The sequence below is a fragment of the Gossypium hirsutum genome, chromosome A03, assembly GCF_007990345.1.
Source record: "Gossypium hirsutum isolate 1008001.06 chromosome A03, Gossypium_hirsutum_v2.1, whole genome shotgun sequence".
Taxonomy (NCBI): Eukaryota; Viridiplantae; Streptophyta; class Magnoliopsida; order Malvales; family Malvaceae; genus Gossypium; species Gossypium hirsutum.
In genome coordinates this window covers 67498776-67515542 of record NC_053426.1, presented here as the reverse complement: position 1 = coordinate 67515542, position 16767 = coordinate 67498776, and the positions used below count along the sequence as shown (strand labels likewise).

Genomic DNA, 16767 nt, shown 5'->3' with positions numbered 1-16767 from the left:
ATTTCTTGAAATCTCCTAATCTTATGATTTTGATCTTCTAAATTAGTACACAATTAATTTTGAGAAAGTGATTCTCTTTTCTAAAGATGAGATATTAGAAAAGTTACATATGTGTAACTTGGTAAACATAACCCTAACATATAATTTTTGCAAATTAACCCTAATTTCTAATCAACCCATCATCAATTAGAATTTAATTACTAGAGTATTTAATAGCTAAAGCCTAATAAACCTTAACCAAATTAGATCACTTTTAAAACCTACATAAGTTAAAAGAGGTGTAGTAGCATTGTGTAAGGATGGTTGTCATTAATAGAGGCTAAGAAAGTTTTGGAACATTGTAACCTTGAGGGCTACCCAATAATTGGAAAAAGTGAGCGGAGAATAGGGCTACTTGGATAGAATTGGAGTGGGTAGTGAGACAATGAGTTTGGGATCTTTCATTAGGGGTAACACTATATATATATATATTCACATATTTTGGTAAGCCAATGCACTGGGGAAGAAGTGAGAGACGATTTAGCTGACAAATCAACTAATGGGGTCAGTCATAAGGTGATAGCCATAGTATACAAGGAGATGAGGATGTTAGAGAGGAGGTCAACAGAGGAGTTATCTGTAGGATGGGGAAATAAGGTTGAGACGATTGGAAGATATCATTGTTCGAGCAAAGGAAGAAAAGATGGCAGAAAAAGCTTTTGAGAGGTTGGGGATTGCCATCAAGGTGGAGACTTAAATTGAAATTTGAGTTTTGGGGTGATAAAATTCAAAGAAGTGAAGAAGCGACAAAAAGAATTGATGGGTCTGATGAAAGCCAAGAAGCCCAAATAGCTGGAGCCCGTATGGATGATAGGGCCTCACTCACTCAATGTATCAATTAGGGGAAGTGAAGGAGATTAGCGGAAGGACTGAGAATATAATTTGTGGAAAACTTCTGACTAGTAGACCACAACTGAATGTTAACCAATAATTCAAGTAATCTATATGTAATTATATTAAGATATTTGACAAGTTAGCCAAGATAATTGGCAAATGTCATCAAGGATCCAAATGTGTAAGTACCCTTTGTTCTTCTGCTACAGCTGGGAAATAAATGGAAGCAGGGGGCTTGCAGAAGATAAACACCCTGAGAATGGTGTATCAATGAAAGTTCAAATCATGTGTAATTCTAAATTTCTCGTGTATGCAAAGCTAAAAACATTTATTGCTTTGAATAACTAGTTACCTCTGCAGCGCCAAAGACCTTGGATTGTCAGCACCAGCTCCGAAAACTACCAGTAAAGATTTATTTGGGGTTGCAGATGTGTCATCACAGTCAATTATAATAAATATCGGCCAGAAAAGTAACTAAAACAAGTGCCATTTAAATCTCTGACTACCGGGAAGCTTAACATGATTCATTAACCAACTTAAAAGGTGTCTGATGGTTACAGTTTTACAGGGCTAAAACGTTGAGAGTAAAAACGTGGGGGAAAACATGCTAACATAAACGACAAGCTGCTTTTGTCTTGGGTTTTGCAATGGTTTGGACTTGGATATGTTAGCCGGTGTTACAATCCACGCCAACTTGTTAGACACCTTATAAATTAACAGTGGGATGAAGGCTGATATTTCAAAACCAACTCCAAGAGTCTAGGATTAATGGCTCTAAGACCGGGGATGGGGTGGGGTTGAGGGGTTCAAAAATTGTGCGGTACACCAGTTGTTTGTCGCCAAACACCTACAAAAATACGTGACTAATTTGATGAGATCCTCCCCCCCTATATAGCCTTTTCATGTGGGTCTTGCCTTGCATTTAAACACTCCCTCCTATCATCATCTTTCCATCTCTCCTTGACATCACTTCTTTTTGTGTGTGTGTGTGTGTTTATTTTTTTTTTCAATCTCTCTCACAAAAACTGAAGAAGATAAACTCTCCCCTAAGCCTAAGCCTAAGCCTAAAGGCCCCATGTCTTGTTACCGCCTCTTCATCTTTATACTTCTCTTCCTCCTCTTGCTCCAACTGGCCCGGAGCTCAACTCCGCCACCACTACCACCATCTCCAAGAAACCACCTTCCTTGTGATTCTTTCTCTCGATCAGAACAACGTTCTTTGTGCTTTCAGCTTCAAAGAATCCACAATTTCCACCCTTTCTTGCCATCATTGGCGCCACCACCGCCGCCCTCCGAAGCCAACGAAATTGATCCAAGATACGGTGTGGAGAAAAGACTTGTTCCCTCGGGGCCCAACCCTCTGCACAACTGAATAACATTATCATGTCTCCCAATCACGTACCCACCATTTTGTCCATATTCCACACAAGACATGCATCTTTTTCTATCTATCTACCTGGTAACCCTATATTGTCTCCAAGATTTTGCTTTCTCCGCAATTCTTGTTACACCTTTCGTGCATGGGATTTACGCACAGCAGTTGCCCTTTTCCACTTTTTCTTTAATTCCCTTTATTGGACAAATGATGGGAAATGAAACCTTCAGCAGCAGTACCTCATAGTAGCTAGTAATTAAAACGTTAGCTAATTTCTTGTTTTTTGGTACTAATTTTTAAGTGTTTCTTTAGGGACGACGATTGTTATTTCCATACTTGTTTTTGGAGTTTGCAGGGAGCTTAAACAAGCAAGGAAATGGCGTACCGTCGCTATTCCTTTAATGGAGTTGGAAGCTCAAGAGAAACGCATGAGTTTCATTAATGGAGTTTGAATCTGTGAAGGGAGGAGATATAATACCCTTTTGTGGAGCCAACGTAGCTTTTGCAATAAATATGTTGATGTAATCATGTGTTGTTAACATCTATATTATATATATGATTTGTATTTTTCTTTGATACACTAGCCTTTATTATACTACTTAACCATTTTCTCAACTTCTTTTCTCTTTTAAGCATCTCTAATTTCTTATTCCATAATTACTTTTTATTTATTTCTTTTGCTACACCTTTTTTATTTTGACCATCTTTCAGTCCTTATAATATTCATTTATTATAGCATAATTGCGAATATATAATTTTATACATTACTATAAATCAAATAATAACACATTATTATTTTTTTTTTGAAAATAATTCACTTTTTTTTCCAAATCACGTCATTATCTAATTTTATTAACCATAGAGCGTCTCCTTTTATGGTACCTAAGATATAAGCTTCACCTCACATTATTTGTTTGAGAGATTGCACTCTGATTTTTAATAAATTAAATTTTAATTATAAAGTATAATAGTTAAAAGCTTTATTTTGAATTAATGTGCAGTTTTTTTTTTCAAATTTTGATATTGAATTTAATTTATACTTAAAATTTAGAATTTGTGATATACCATAATATATTTCTTGTAACACTATTAGAATGTAATAACATAACATTAATAATTAATAATACAACATCATATGACAATCAACATTAAGAGATATGGTAAGTAATAATAAAAATTTTAAAAAATATAAAATAAAATAAAATAATTACTAAAAAAATCACATTCAAGCTTCTCTCAGTTTGGACATTCATGTTGTCATACGATGATATATTATTGACTACTAATGTAGAAGTGATTTCAAAATTAGAAATCAATTAACTCTAAAAAAACTTTAACAGTCGTCGTGAATTTTGAGGTTAAATAATCCTAAAATTGTGCCGAAAAAGCAATAAAAATGTACACAAAAAAAAAAGTAGTTGAGGCTAATTGAGTGTTTATTAGGCCCTTAATTCAGGCCGATGAACCAGAATGTGACACGCGGAATCCTTAAAAGCTGCCAACTGCCAATGTTGTAAAGCATGTAAAAAGTGGGGCCTACATGCTTCACCCTAACCAATGAGAAAAATACAAAGTAATAATAATAACAACCACTTCCTAAGCTGACTTTCCGATTCATGAATATTAGTTATTAATTTTTTGATTACTCAATTAAATATTTGGATAATAAAATATATTCCAAATCTTTGTATATTTAAAATTTAGTATTTTTATTTTTATTTTTATTTTTTAAATTTAAAATTTTAAGTTTAATAGTTAAAATCATTAAAATTTTTATTTTTTTGAAATAATTTTTTTATTAAATTTATTGGTGTAACATTTTAAAGTTTAAAAAAATACTTACTTAGTTATGTAAAAAAAGGACATTACAATAGACTTTAGTTTAAACAAAGAATTTTAATAATATTAATAACTCTTAAAAGTTACATTAGCATTTTAATCAAAACAAAGTATTTTAGCTAATAAGTGATATTGTAAAAATCAAGGTATCAAAGTGTGTCAAAAAGTTGAAAGTATAAAGATTGACACTTAAGTTTAGATTTAACATAGGGATCAAATTTGAAATTTGACCATTATTATATAATCTAAAAAATTTGAGTGCAGCATAAGGACTAAAATTAAAATTTTATCATTTTTTATGAAATGAAAAAAAAGAAGAGGAAAATAGATGCTATTCCACCTGTCCATACATTATTATGTTTAAGGGTAAATTCCATAGCTAGTAACTTACTATTAATAAGTTTTTCTTGTCATCCCACTATGAAAATTTACAAAATGATCATTAAATTATTTGATTTTTTTTTGTCACCATCAGTTAAATGGCTAATGCAAAGATGATATGATAGCTTTTAAAATCAACATAATACCAAATTTAACCCTCAACATTTACATTGTAACACCCCTATCCCGTAACCGTCGCCGGAATAGGTAAGGGGCATTACCGGACTTGTAACTCATGTCAGAACAGTAAAATTTTGAACTTTTTCTTGAAATAAAGATCATTCATTTAAATAAGTACTAAGCACAGCCAGGGATAAAATTTAAACTTCTCTAAGTAAACATTCAAAAGATGCCATTTTCGCATGGCTTATATACATTAACCAAAGTATCCTCTCACTACTAGTCTATTCTATACATGCCATAAGATAATCCAAAACGTAGCAGTACCAAATAATGGATAGTGGTAGTGTGACTAGTTGCTGATGATCCCCGAGCCTGTAGCTTCGCAATGAGATCTATAAAACAGAGGAAACAGAGTAAACGGAGTAAGCATTACAATGCTTAGTAAGTTTTAAGCAGTGTCAACAGATAACAATCAAATTATAACATAGTTGTTCGTATTTTTATTTCGCTCTTCCTTCGGGCATACCATCCCTTTACCGAATATGCACATCTCATCATATACAATAGGCAGATAAACTTTCACATAAAAGTGAGCTCATGTGACATAGATATATCGTATGATTTCACATAACCTCTCACACTGATCCGATGTCACATAATCATAGGAATAGTCTCATAGATTGCTCTCGTATGCATCACATAACTACCTTATGATTTAGTGCAAATCAAGCTCACATATAAACTTGGAGTACATACCTGTTTAACCTTTCGCATTGAATATATTTATAAGCAATTATTATTACGAAGTCTTACCCGGACATAATCTCCACACGAAGTTATCGGGTCTTACCCGGACAAAATCCCCACACGTAGTCATCGGGTCTTTAGAGCTCGGATATAGTACGAGCACGAAGCTTACGGACATTAATCAGTGATATTATTCTCGCATAAAGCCTGCGGGGTTTTAACCCGGATATAGTACTGACACAAATGCCCTTCGGGACTTATCACATTTATACACTTTCACATCCATCACGTTGGCCACTCGGCCCTGTCACATATATACACTTTCACATTCATCACATCGGCCATTAAGCCTTATCACATATATACACTTTCACATTCATCACATCGGCCATTAGGCCTTATCACATATATATACACTTTCACATTCATCACATCGGCCATTAGGCCTTATCACATATATACACTTTCACATTCATCACATCGGCCATTAGGCCTTATCACATATATACACTTTCACATTCATCACATCGGCCATTAGGCCTTATCACATATATATACACTTTCACATTCATCACATCGAATCCTAAATCAAAATATAGATTTTCATGTATTCACATCACAATTATCCAAATATACTTCACATACCACATATACTTTCACGTATACACACTGTCTTGGCTGAATCTACATCTATCATTTTCCAATATCACAATTTAGAATTCACGTATAGGTTTAATCAATAGCTTATGAGCAACTAAAACAAGTTTATCAAGGTTTACAACACAATCTCAAATTCAGCACAAGCTGTTTCTCCTGAGCAATAGTCACTAAATTATTTATAACTAGAGCTACAAAACTCCAAATCACATTCCGTTAATTTTTCCTGAATATAGACTCGTATATCTTCCATCCATAAAATTTCCAGAATTTTAGGTTTGGCCAATCAATACCAGATTTTTCTTAAAATTTCCCCTGTTTCACTGTTTGACTGATCTGACCACTCTTCACTACGAATCAAATTTCTCATTTTACAGAATTCAAAATGTGTTGTATTTGATTTCATTTGAAACTAGACTCATTAAGGGGTCTAAGAATATAAATTTTATCTTATAACCATTTTTGTACAATTTATAATGATTTTCTAAAAACAGAACAGAGGATTACAGTGTCATTCTGCGCTGTCTCACACAACTTTAAGTATCTCATTATCGGAAATTCCTTTGCTTACACGGTTTCTTTTATAAGAAACTAGACTCATTAAGCTTTAATTTCATGTCTCATTCAGCTCTAATTCAAATCCATAAATTTATGGTGATTTTCTAAAGTCACGTTACTGCTGCTGTCCTAAGCAGACTATTTCAAATTACCCTTAAATTCCCAAGCTCAAACACTTAAGAACTTACCATTTGAGCTTAGAACATATCATGGCCTCATCATATCTTATTAAATCAACTCATCATGTCCTATTATAATTGAATTTACTCAACGTTTAATCACTTAAAACTTACCTCGGATGTTGTTGAACGATTTCGGCGGCTATTCGATCACTTTTTCCTTTCCTTTATCCAACTTTGGTCCTCTTTGCTCTTGAGCTTAATTAAACAAATAAATTGATTTAATCATTTGAGCATCGAAAAGAGGAACACAAGGCACTTAGCCCATATTTATACATTAGACATTAAAGTCACATACATGTGAAATCATGCATCAACTCAACATATTAACCCACACTCCCTTTTAGCCGATTGTCCTAACCAAGATAAAGGCATCAATATGCTTGCCTCTAACCGAATGCATGCAACACTAATCTTCTCATGTGGCCGAGTATGCATGTATATGTTGAGGCCAATTATATGCTTAATACTTCCCACAAGTATGGTTACCTGTATTGGTTATATACCGTTTCGTTTCAAATTCAAAACTCGGCTAATACGCATTTATACACTAGTAATCAAATACTAACATTTTGCATTTTATCTTACTACCATTTCACATCTACTTTCTACCATGGCCGAATGCATCAAGACACCATTTACCCTTACAAGGCATAAATTTCATCATCAAAACTAACAAGTTTATAATCCCATGACCGAAACCTCTAACAACACCAATTAAAATACTTCATGGGTTTGAGGTAAAACCAAGAAAGAAACTCATGAATATCGAGATATAAGCACTAACATTGTTCATCTAGATTTAGCATGACACAACATCCATCACCCTTATATTTACCATAGCCGAAAACCTTACTCATTCCAAAAATTCAAATCTTAACTTGGTCACAAAGATAACTTGATATCTCACCAACACAACATCAACACCAAGCAAGAATGATGCATCCATGGCCGAGTGTCATTTCCATCACATAGCAAGATTTAGACTATGGGCTAGGTAGAACTCAAGCTAACAACTAAAACATGCATGCATCTCATGGAACATCATCAAACATACCTTAGCCTAGTTACATGCATGGCCGAACCTCTTCAACCTTTCTTCTTCCTTCCTCCTTAAAATTTTCGGCCAAGGATGAACCAAAGGATGAACACTTTTTTTTTTGTTTTTCTTTCCTTCAACTCACGGCAATGGGGGGACAATCACACATATCCTTTCTTTTTTTTTTTGTTTCTCATCCTACTAACACTAATATTTTATTGCCCATGCTCTTTATTTTATTGTTTCCTCCCATGATGCACCAACACAACATGTCTATGACATGTTTTGCCCATCACCCTTTGTCCATCCTAATGTCATGGCCGGCCACTACTAGATGGGGGGGAAATTGACATGCAAGTCCCCCCTTTTTCAACATGCACTAGTAGGTCCTTATGTTTTGATCTATCACATTTCAAAAAATGTCACACATATGTCCTATTGACTAAATTCACATGCAATTTACTAAATCGAAGCTTAAAATTTTCACACATTTATTTTAGACAATAAATATCATATTCAAATAATTTGGTGACTCGGTTTAGCGGTCCCGAAACTGCTTTTCGACTAGGGTCACTTTAGGGCTGTCACAACTCTTCCCCCCTTTAGGGATTTTCGTCCTCGAAAATTTCTACCGATGCATAGTTTAGGATAACGTCCTCTTATTGAATTATATCCATATAAACATTAGCTCATCGATAGTAATTGTAATTCATTACTGATTTCACATCGACCTATAAAATCATTTTCTTATCTTAAAACAAATACATAAACATTTCTACAAGTATGCACATATATCTCATTTTCTTGATTTCATAAGCAATAATCACTTAATTTAATTCACAAATGCATTTCAAACACATATTAAGCACATATTAACATGTATAATTCACATCATCAACCTACATACTTGTAACGCACATTTTCATTCATGTATAAGCTGTAACCTGACCGAAAGTACACATATACTCAAACATCCCAATAAATATCCTTTATAACTCCATCATATCTCACTATTCAACTTAATCTATTTCCAACAGAAAATCAACTTCCACATACCTGAACATTGCATTCATTTAGCACATTCAATCACCGTTAACGATACCCGTATACAATCGATTTGGCATAAAGCCTCATATAGTATACCGGCATGGGATTTATTTTAGCACATAACCCATATATCCAAAATTATCAGCATTCATCAAAAATTCTTACAGACTTTCAAATGTCGAACTTAATCGAAATAATTTCTTGAATATGATTAACAAAAAAAAATAGGGGTCATTTAGCAATAGCACATATGACTTCATATACCAAGCATTCCATAGACTAAATCCGTAACACATTTATAACATGAATTCATTTCTTAACAACTTATCCACCATCTTTTTACGTATTCACTTATTTAGTATACATAACATAATATAATATGAACTCACAAATTTTTACCTTCATTTGATTTTCACATACCTTCCGTACATACCTGTATTACTTATTCTGATCTTACTTTTTTTACCATCTTAAATATACCCGTTGAATAATTCGAAATCATTACGGATACTCATTAAGCACATATAGCTCTTACAATGCCATATCCTAGATATGGTCTTACATATTCTCACATATCGAGCCGATGCCATGTCCCAGACATGGTCTTACACACTATCTCAAATCAATGCCTTCGTCCCAGACGAGGTCTTACATGAATTCCACTTCACACACTTAGTGCCCACTGACCGATCCCGCACTCATAGTGCTCGGTTAAAGGAATTCGCACACACACAGTGCCTCTAATCATTCACACACATAGTGCTCTTATTCATTCATTATTACACATTGAAATGACTTAACCAAGTCTATAAACATCATGTATGTACACTTTTAAACATATCATCTCATTTAAGTTTGAATTCGTATAGTAATGAACACTTAAACTTTGCTCAAATTACCGGCACGAAGCCTACTAGGCATGAAGGCCCGAATACACGTCACCAGCATGATTGCTCTTCGGGACCTAGCCCGGATATAACACCAGCACGAATGCTCTTCGGGGTTTAGCACGGATATATCACTAGCACGAATGCTCTTCGGAACTTAGTCCGGATACATCACTAGCACGAATGCTCTTCGAGACTTAGCCCAGATACATCACTAGCACGAATGCTCTTCGAGACTTAGCCCGGATACATTACTAGCACGAATGCTCTTCGAGACTTAGCCTGGATACATCACTAGCACGAATGCTCTTCGGGACTTAGCCCGGATACATCTCTAGCACGAATGCTCTTCGGACTTAGCCCGGATACATCACTAGCACGAATGCTCTTCGAGACTTAGCCCGGATGCATCACTAGCACGAATGCTCTTCGGGACATAGCCCGGATACATCACTCTCAATTCTCATGTACATATACACATATAGCAATACACATTAGTATATCATTTACATTACTTGAATACAAACACAACATGCTTATCTACCATTCAACTTCCAGTTCCATAGCCACATACAAAAATCACATTTATAGTCATAACACTCTTTCAAAATTGCATCACTTATACCCTTATAATTCAATCCAAATCGAAATTCAAATACAAGTACATGATACGTACCTGATCAACTTAATAATTTAGGCATATCTAAGTGAAGTTATATCGCAAATTCTCATAGTCAGAAGCTTGCTACAGCTCGATCGGGATCAAGATTCATTACAACACAGCAAACACATTTTAATAGCCAAAAATCATCACACTATCATTTTATCACTTTGTGGCATGTATAAATAGACTCACGCCTGCTACGTTAGTCCTAGAATCGACTAAACCGTAGCTCTGATACCAATAAAATGTAACACCCCTATCCCGTAACCGTCGCCGGAATAGGTAAGGGGCATTACCGGACTTGTAACTCATGTCAGAACAGTAAAATTTTAAACTTTTTCTTGAAATAAAGATCATTCATTTAAATAAGTACTAAGCACAGCCAGGGATAAAATTTAAACTTCTCCAAGTAAACATTCAAAAGATGCCATTTTCGCATGGCTTATATACATTAACCAAAGTATCCTCTCACTACTAGTCTATTCTATACATGCCATAAGATAATCCAAAACGTAGCAGTACCAAACAATGGATAGTGGTAGTGTGACTAGTTGCTGATGATCCCCGAGCCTGTAGCTTCGCAATGAGATCTATAAAACAGAGGAAACAGAGTAAACGGAGTAAGCATTACAATGCTTAGTAAGTTTTAAGCAGTGTCAACAGATAACAATCAAATTATAACATAGTTGTTCGTATTTTTATTTCGCTCTTCCTTCGGGCATACCATCCCTTTACCGAATATACACATCTCATCATATACAATAGGCAGATAAACTTTCACATAAAAGTGAGCTCATGTGACATAGATATATCGTATGATTTCACATAACCTCTCACACTGATCTGATGTCACATAATCATAGGAATAGTCTCATAGATTGCTCTCGTATGCATCACATAACTACCTTATGATTTAGTGCAAATCAAGCTCACATATAAACTTGGAGTACATACCTGTTTAACCTTTCGCATTGAATATATTTATAAGCAATTCTTATTACGAAGTCTTACCCGGACATAATCTCCACACGAAGTTATCGGGTCTTACCCGGACAAAATCCCCACACGTAGTCATCGGGTCTTTAGAGCTCGGATATAGTACGAGCACGAAGCTTACGGACATTAATCAGTGATAATATTCTCGCATAAAGCCTGCGGGGTTTTAACCCGGATATAGTACTGACACAAATGCCCTTCGGGATTTATCACATTTATACACTTTCACATCCATCACGTTGGCTATTAGGCCTTATCACATATATACACTTTCACATTCATCACATCGGCCATTAGGCCTTATCACATATATACACTTTCACATTCATCACATCGGCCATTAGGCCTTATCACATATATATACACTTTCACATTCATCACATCGGCCATTAGGCCTTATCACATATATATACACTTTCACATTCATCACATCGGCCATTAGGCCTTATCACATATATACACTTTCACATTCATCACATCGGCCATTAGGCCTTATCACATATATATACACTTTCACATTCATCACATCGAATCCTAAATCAAAATATAGATTTTCATGTATTCACATCACAATTATCCAAATATACTTCACATACCACATATACTTTCACGTATACACACTGTCTTGGCTGAATCTACATCTATCATTTTCCAATATCACAATTTAGAATTCACGTATGGGTTTAATCAATAGCTTATGAGCAACTAAAACAAGTTTATCAAGGTTTACAACACAATCTCAAATTCAGCACAAGCTGTTTTTCCTGAGCAATAGTCACTAAATTATTTATAACTGGAGCTACAAAACTCCAAATCACTTTCCGTTAATTTTTCCTGAATATAGACTCCTATATCTTCCATCCATAAAATTTCCAGAATTTTAGGTTTGGCCAATCAATACCAGATTTTTCTTAAATTTCCCCTGTTTCACTGTTTGACTGATCTGACCACTCTTCACTACGAATCAAATTTCTCATTTTAAAGAATTCAAAATGTGTTGTATTTGATTTCATTTGAAACTAGACTCATTAAGGGGTCTAAGAATATAAATTTTATCTTATAACCATTTTTGTACAATTTATAATGATTTTCTAAAAACAGAACAGAGGATTACAGTGTCATTCTGCGCTGTCTCACACAACTTTAAGTATCTCATTATCGGAAATTCCTTTGCTTACACGGTTTCTTTTATAAGAAACTAGACTCATTAAGCTTTAATTTCATGTCTCATTCAGCCTCTAATTCAAATCCATAAATTTATGGTGATTTTCTAAATTCACGTTACTGCTGCTGTCCTAAGCAGACTATTTCAAATTACCCTTAAATTCCCAAGCTCAAACACTTAAGAACTTACCATTTGAGCTTAGAACATATCATGGCCTCATCATATCTTATTAAATCAACTCATCATGTCCTATTATAATTGAATTTACTCAACGTTTAATCACTTAAAACTTACCTCGGATGTTGTTGAACGATTTCGGCGGCTATTCGATCACTTTTTCCTTTCCTTTATCCAACTTTGGTCCTCTTTGCTCTTGAGCTTAATTAAACAAATAAATTGATTTAATCATTTGAGCATCGAAAAGAGGAACACAAGGCACTTAGCCCATATTTATACATTAGACATTAAAGTCACATACATGTGAAATCATGCATCAACTCAACATATTAACCCACACTCCCTTTTAGCCGATTGTCCTAACCAATATAAAGGCATCAATATGCTTGCCTCTAACCGAATGCATGCAACACTAATCTTCTCATGTGGCCGAGTATGCATGTATATGTTGAGGCCAATTATATGCTTAATACTTCCCACAAGTATGGTTACCTGTATTGGTTATATACCGTTTCGTTTCAAATTCAAAACTCGGCTAATACGCATTTATACACTAGTAATCAACTACTAACATTTTGCATTTTATCTTACTACCATTTCACATCTACTTTCTACCATGGCCGAATGCATCAAGACACCATTTACCCTTGCAAGGCATAAATTTCATCATCAAAACTAACAAGTTTATAATCCCATGACCGAAACCTCTAACAACACCAATTAAAATACTTCATGGGTTTGAGGTAAAACCAAGAAAGAAACTCATGAATATCGAGATATAAGCACTAACATTGTTCATCTAGATTTAGCATGACACAACCTCCATCACCCTTATATTTACCATAGCCGAAAACCTTACTCATTCCAAAAATTCAAATCTTAACTTGGTCACAAAGATAACTTGATATCTCACCAACACAACATCAACACCAAGCAAGAATGATGCATCCATGGCCGAGTGTCATTTCCATCACATAGCAAGATTTAGACCATGGGCTAGGTAGAACTCAAGCCAACAACTAAAACATGCATGCATCTCATGGAACATCATCAAACATACCTTAGCCTAGTTACATGCATGGCCGAACCTCTTCAACCTTTCTTCTTCCTTCCTCCTTAAAATTTTCGGCCAAGGATGAACCAAAGGATGAACACTTTTTTTTTTGTTTTTCTTTCCTTCAACTCACGGCAATGGGGGGACAATCACACATATCCTTTCTTTTTTTTTGTTTCTCATCCTACTAACACTAATATTTTATTGCCCATGCTCTTTATTTTATTGTTTCCTCCCATGATGCACCAACACAACATGTCTATGACATGTTTTGCCCATCACCCTTTGTCCATCCTAATGTCATGGCCGGCCACTACTAGATGGGGGGGGGAAATTGACATGCAAGTCCCCCCTTTTTCAACATGCACTAATAGGTCCTTATGTTTTGATCTATCACATTTCAAAAATGTCACACAGAAGTCCTATTGACTAAATTCACATGCAATTTACTAAATCGAAGCTTAAAATTTTCACACATTTATTTTAGACAATAAATATCATATTCAAATAATTTGGTGACTCGGTTTAGCGGTCCAGAAACTGCTTTTCGACTAGGGTCACTTTAGGGCTGTCACAACTCTTCCCCCCTTTAGGGATTTTCGTCCTCGAAAATTTCTACCGATGCATAGTTTAGGATAACGTCCTCTTATTGAATTATATCCATATAAACATTAGCTCATCGATAGCAATTGTAATTCATTGCTGATTTCACATCGACCTATAAAATCATTTTCTTATCTTAAAACAAATACATAAACATTTCTACAAGTATGCACATATATCTCATTTTCTTGATTTCATAAGCAATAATCACTTAATTTAATTCACAAATGCATTTCAAACACATATTAAGCACATATTAACATGTATAATTCACATCATCAACCTACATACTTGTAACGCACATTTTCATTCATGTATAAGCTGTAACCTGACCGAAAGTACACATATACTCAAACATCCCAATAAATATCCTTTATAACTCCATCATATCTCACTATTCAACTTAATCTATTTCCAACAGAAAATCAACTTCCACATACCTGAACATTGCATTCATTTAGCACATTCAATCACCGTTAACGATACCCGTATACAATCGATTTGGCATAAAGCCTCATATAGTATACCGGCATGGGATTTATTTTAGCACATAACCCATATATCCAAAATTATCAGCATTCATCAAAAATTCTTACAGACTTTCAAATGTCGAACTTAATCGAAATAATTTCTTGAATATGATTAACAAAAAAATAGGGGTCATTTAGCAATAGCACATATGACTTCATATACCAAGCATTCCATAGACTAAATCCGTAACACATTTATAACATGAATTCATTTCTTAACAACATATCCACCATCTTTTTACGTATTCACTTATTTAGTATACATAACATAATATAATATGAACTCACAAATTTTTACCTTCATTTGATTTTCACATACCTTCCGTACATACCTGTATTACTTATTCTGATCTTACTTTTTTTACCATCTTAAATATACCCGTTGAATAATTCGAAATCATTACGGATACTCATTAAGCACATATAGCTCTTACAATGCCATATCCTAGATATGGTCTTACATATTCTCACATATCGAGCCGATGCCATGTCCCAGACATGGTCTTACACACTATCTCAAATCAATGCCTTCGTCCCAGACGAGGTCTTACATGAATTCCACTTCACACACTTAGTGCCCACTGACCGATCCCGCACTCATAGTGCTCGGTTAAAGGAATTCGCACACACACAGTGCCTCTAATCATTCACACACATAGTGCTCTTATTCATTCATTATTACACATTGAAATGACTTAACCAAGTCTATAAACATCATGTATGTACACTTTTAAACATATCATCTCATTTAAGTTTGAATTCGTATAGTAATGAACACTTAAACTTTGCTCAAATTACCGGCACGAAGCCTACTAGGCATGAAGGCCCAAATACACGTCACCAGCATGATTGCTCTTCGGGACCTAGCCCGGATATAACACCAGCACGAATGCTCTTCGGGGTTTAGCACGGATATATCACTAGCACGAATGCTCTTCGGAACTTAGTCCGGATACATCACTAGCACGAATGCTCTTCGAGACTTAGCCCGGATACATCACTAGCACGAATGCTCTTCGAGACTTAGCCCGGATACATTACTAGCACGAATGCTCTTCGAGACTTAGCCTGGATACATCACTAGCACGAATGCTCTTCGGACTTAGCCCGGATACATCACTAGCACGAATGCTCTTCGGGACTTAGCCCGGATACATCACTAGCACGAATGCTCTTCGAGACTTAGCCCGGATACATCACTCTCAATTCTCATGTACATATACACATATAGCAATACACATTAGTATATCATTTACATTACTTGAATACAAACACAACATGCTTATCTACCATTCAACTTCCAGTTCCATAGCCACATACAAAAATCACATTTATAGTCATAACACTCTTTCAAAATTGCATCACTTATACCCTTATAATTCAATCCAAATCGAAATTCAAATACAAGTACATGATACGTACCTGATCAACTTAATAATTTAGGCATATCTAAGTGAAGTTATATCGCAAATTCTCATAGTCAGAAGCTTGCTACAGCTCGATCGGGATCAAGATTCATTACAACACAGCAAACACATTTTAATAGCCAAAAATCATCACACTATCATTTTATCACTTTATGGCATGTATAAATAGACTCACGCGTGCTACGTTAGTCCTAGAATCGACTAAACCGTAGCTCTGATACCAATAAAATGTAACACCCCTATCCCGTAACCGTCGCCGGAATAGGCAAGGGGCATTACCGGACTTGTAACTCATGTCAGAACAGTAAAATTTTAAACTTTTTCTTGAAATAAAGATCATTCATTTAAATAAGTACTAAGCACAGCCAGGGATAAAATTTAAACTTCTCCAAGTAAACATTCAAAAGATGCCATTTTCGCATGGCTTATATACATTAACCAAAGTA

At 34.9% G+C, this 16767-nt stretch overlaps 1 long non-coding RNA gene across 1 annotated transcript; it reads left to right on the top strand.

Annotated features, from left to right (window-relative positions):
* The first annotated feature begins 1389 nt into the window (after positions 1 to 1389).
* LOC121219792 (uncharacterized) lies at positions 1390 to 2824 on the top strand. Its single transcript, XR_005916681.1, has 2 exons — positions 1390 to 2511; positions 2604 to 2824. It is a non-coding gene; the product is annotated as an uncharacterized lncRNA (long non-coding RNA).
* The last annotated feature ends 13943 nt before the right edge of the window (positions 2825 to 16767 follow it).